The sequence below is a fragment of the Rhincodon typus genome, chromosome 24 (assembly GCF_021869965.1).
Source record: "Rhincodon typus isolate 14 chromosome 24, sRhiTyp1.1, whole genome shotgun sequence".
Taxonomy (NCBI): Eukaryota; Metazoa; Chordata; class Chondrichthyes; order Orectolobiformes; family Rhincodontidae; genus Rhincodon; species Rhincodon typus.
This window is the reverse complement of record NC_063355.1, coordinates 6,029,221-6,034,064: the sequence shown is the minus strand read 5'-3', so window position 1 is coordinate 6,034,064 and position 4,844 is coordinate 6,029,221.

The following is a 4,844-nucleotide window of genomic DNA, read 5'->3' as shown; positions in this document are numbered from 1 at the left end:
ATCTTTGTATCGTTGGCAAATTTGGATATATGATTTTTTATAGCAACATCAAATAGTGAATAATATATAGTTTCCAACACCAATCTTTACAGAACTCCAATAACCATATTCTGCCAATGAGAGTACTTTCTATTATCCCCATTCCAAATCTTCTCCTATTCAATTAATTTCCTAATCAGGTTCATAACCAGTCTCCATTCCACAAGCTCCAAATCCAGCTAACAGTTTCCTTTGGCTGTTGTATTGTGAAACCTTTTGTGACTCCATCTGATCACTGCCCTTCTCCTTTGTTCTTCCTGCCCCCAACTCACCTTCTGTAGGCTTCTATTTAGCTCAGATGAAAGATCATCAGCTAAAACATTAATGCTGTTTCACTCCATAAATACTGTCAGACCTGCTGAGGTTTTCCAGCTTCTTTTGTTCATGTTTCTGAAGGACTTTATAAAATGCCTTCTGAAGGGCAAATAAGTCACATCCATTAACATGTGCTATTTTTAAGTCACATCTTCAAAACGTCTCACCAGATTTGTCAGGAATGGCCTATCTTTCACAGATTCATGCTGGCTCTTCCTGATCAGCTAAACCATTTCAAGGCATGGCCAGACACTTTATCCTGAAATATAGACTCTGATAATTTCACAGCAATTGATGGCAGGATCACGAAATTATAATTTCCTGGTTTTCCTCATACACCTTCCTTATATTGTGAACGACAAGTACCATTTCTGACTCGAATCAACAGAACTTTGGAAGATTAAATTACATTTACAATGTTCTCACTTACTTCAGGAATTCTGATTCTGGTGATTATTTATTTCCTTACTGTTTATGTTCATTTTGTTGAATGCCTAGCCCCAGTTCAATATTTCTTGGGGATGTTAGCATGATGACTCCTTTCTCTGCTGTTACTGAAGAAAAGTAATTATTCAACATGCCTACCAAGTTCTGACTGTCATTGGCAGTGTCAACATTATCAGTTTTCAAGGGCTCCATGTTGCCTCTGACCACCCTCTTTGTTCCTAACATAACTGTAGAGATTTTTGTGTCAATTTTGTTATCCTTTGGAAGTTTCTTTTTTGTAGCTTCTATCTGTTTTACCAACCTTTGCTGTTCTTTGTATCTTCTCCCATTCAATACAATCTATAGTATTGTTTGCATTTTTTGTGTGGTTTTCTCATTTAGTTTTATGTTGTCTCTTCGCTCATTAGCCAATCTCCTTAATTCTGCATTTCTTTGATTTTCCACGCTTCGAAAGTTTCTCCGTCTACTTTTCAAGATCCCTCATGATTCTGGACATACCTCTGTCATAGCTCATCTCAACTTTACCTTCTCTAAGGAGACCAGCCCCAGCTTCTCCAATCCATCATTAAACCAAAATTCCTCAAGCTCGGAATCATCTTCAATAATTTCTGCACCCTCTTTAAATCCTTCCTAAATTGAGAGTCGAGCTCTACACAATATTCCAGGTGAGGCGAAACCACAGTGTTTTATGCATATTTTAATGAAGGAAAGCTAATCACCAATTTATAAAGCAGCAATTTGAAAACAATGGAACAACCACAACTCGTTGTTCTGCTCAGTGATTAGCATTTTATCCATTGCTTTTAGGACCAATGTTGTTAACTAGCGTCAGAGACTGCCCTCTGGTGGCTGAAAGCTTTTCAACCGCCTCCATTGGTTCCCTCTGCTGCCTGCACACAGTAGTATATTCTGGCTGGCCTGGGAGTTTGGCCATGTCAAAAAAGCAGTCCGCTTTACAATTATGGTGGATTGACTGCAGTATTATTTGGCTTTGAGAATGGTTGTTTAAAATGCTGGCTATTGAATTTAGTTTGGACAGAAATAAAACCATAAAATGCTTACAATACTCATCACATTAGCTTGCCAATACATATCACAGTAACAAGTTCTGTTAGATGTTATACTTCAAACAAGTCTTCTCCCATTATCCATCCAACCTTTTCAATATAACCCTACATTCTTTTCTGTTTGCTCTACATTCCCTGTATATGCATCTGTGGTATTCATCCCAAGTGTGGTGTATGGTGGCAAGTTCCACATTCTCACCTTTCTCAGGGTAAGGAAGATGCTTGTGAATTCCCTATTGAATTTGAGCTTATACTTCATGGTTCCTAGTTTTCATCTCCTTCACCAGGTGGTAAGATCTTCTTGGTTAAACTCCTCCTGTGAAGCACCTTCAAACTTTTCCTTACTTTGAAAGTACCATATAAATACAAATTTGTTGTTATTGCATACAGTCTTAAAAAGATATCTCTCAACAAAAACAGAAATCGCTCGAGAGAGTCAGCAAGTTTGGCACCAAACGTGAGGAGAAAACAGAGTTAACATTTTGAATCTGGTGATACTTTGAACATTAACTCTGCTTTCTTCTTACAGAAGCTGTCAGACCTGCTGAGTTTCTCCAGTAATTTCTGTTTTTGTTTCAGATCTCCAGCATCCACAGTTCTTTGTCTTACCTCAGTCTCAAATCCTTGATTCAGGCCGATTTGTGATTTTCAAGAAAATAATTTTCTAGCTTATTTGTTTCAATGTTTGGAGGATAGCATAAGTCATTTAAAATCTATACAAATTGACAGAATTAGAGTTTAACCTTTAACTGCGGCCCACAAGGCTCTGTAGTTTGCAGCTCGCAAAGACAGAAATTGATAGTCTCCCTGGTTGAGTAGCAGACATAGGAGACCTCTACTTCCCCAAAGCTGGACTTGGACACTGGGTCATTGGTTTTTGGAGGAATTCCCATTACTGTCCACAGGGACATCTGCACAAGTGGAGTGCACACATGACGAGAAAGGAGCTTTGGCTGATTCTTTCTTTGTATCTACATCCTCAGGTTGGAGAAAGAAAGTGTATCAGCTGCTACTGTGACAGCAACTGGTATCAATTAGTGCGACACACTGCAGGCTGTGAGCACTGTATAGACAGGGTCTTCATCCACTGAGCATTGGAGCATTCATCAACATCTATTTGAGAAAATGTATTTGTTCTGTTAGATAATCTATGGCACAGAAGGAGGTCTTTCAACCCATTGAGTCTATGCTGGCTCTTGTGTAACAGTCCAGTCAGTTCTACCTGTCTACTCTATCCCTGTGGCCCTGAAAGTTTATTTCCTTTAAGGACCCATCCAATTTCCTTCTGAAATCACTGATTATCTCTGCATCCACCACCCTCTTTGGCAAAAAATTCCAGATCATTACCACTCCCTGCGTGAACAGTTCTTCATCGCATTTCTGCTGTATCTCTTGCCCATAATCTGTATTTCCTAGTCCCGTCCATCAGCTAATAGAAACAACTTTTCCTTGTCTACCTTATCCAAACCTTTCATAATGCTGTACACCTTGATCCAAATCTTCCATCAGCATTCTTTGTTCCAAAGAGAACAGTCCATTTGACTAGCATATGTTCTTTCATACTTGATTAGAATGCCCCTTACTATTTGACAGTCCAATTTCCATTGAAAATTTCTGATACTCTATTCCAATAGCTTATGCGCAGCTAAAACAAAAAAGCAGTGGTTTGAGCATCGACCCTCAGGGAAGGGCATTGTCTCCATTCTGACAAATAAACATTTATTATAACTGACTGTTTCCTGTCCTTTAAGCACATTTTTAATGCAATTTGACACTGTCCCTTCTAATTTATTAATTTCTTAATCTTAACAGCCTTAATTTCATTAACCAGCCCAAATTTGATACTTCATCAAATGCTATCTTAAAAGTTATATAGATAACACCTCCTTCCTTCCCTTCAATCTTCTGTTACTTAATATAAAATTCAGCTGATTATGTATATATGACATTAAGAAACTTCTCAAGTACCTGTTGAGTTTTTCCTCACGTTATTGTTTCTAAATGAATATCCATCACTGATATTACTAACTCACTGATCTATAGTTACTAGGACTATCATTACACCCATTCTTGGATAGCAGTGTTACATTGACCATTCTCCAATCCTCTGACACCTCTGCTATGTGTAGGAAATATTAGAAGATAGTGAAAGGGCTTGGCGCAAACTCTACTCAACTTCCTTTAGCAACTGGATCCGATGACATATTCAGTCTGAGCATAGCCAGCCTTCCCCAGTGCTTTCTCTCTCTCACTTTACTTCCAATCCATTATCTCTATTGTTTCAGTTTCTACAGACATCTTGTCAGATTCCTCTTCCTTAAAGCACTGTTACAAAGTACTCATTAAACATTCTAGCTTTGCCTTGCACCTATACTTTTAGACAACAGTGAATTAAGCAAAGCAAGCTCTGTTAACCTAACATTATAGTTACTTATATTATGAACTCTGTTCTACTTTTTACTTCCATCCAAGAATTCCCATATCCAACATCCTTGAAAGTTCATTCACTTTTGTAGGCCCCAACCCACAAGCTATGCCATAGCTCTCCAGCATTAACTTTAATTCTCATCTGTGTTCCAGCTGTTCTCCGAGGCAAGATTGTATGGAGATCCTTCCATTGGATATATGGTCAAGTGACCTTCTGATTCTAATTTAACACCCTACAACTGTGAATTCCTCAGCTTCTTGTCCTGGTTGCCAACAGATACCCAGCTGCTTTCTCAGCTTCCAAGCTAATTCTGTTGACTGAATTCTGCCACAAGGCTCTGCGAGGGCCATTGTAGATTTCTTACCTAGCTACAATCTAGGCAAATCTTCCATCTGCTGCTTTCCTCAAAATCCAAACTGAGCTGGAGCTCATCTGCTTTCCATGTTGTGAATGACAAGGTTTGCATTTTTTCCAATACAAACAGAAAGTATTGGAGAAACACAGGATGTCTTGGAAAGAGAAACAGAGTTATGGTTGAGTCCAATATG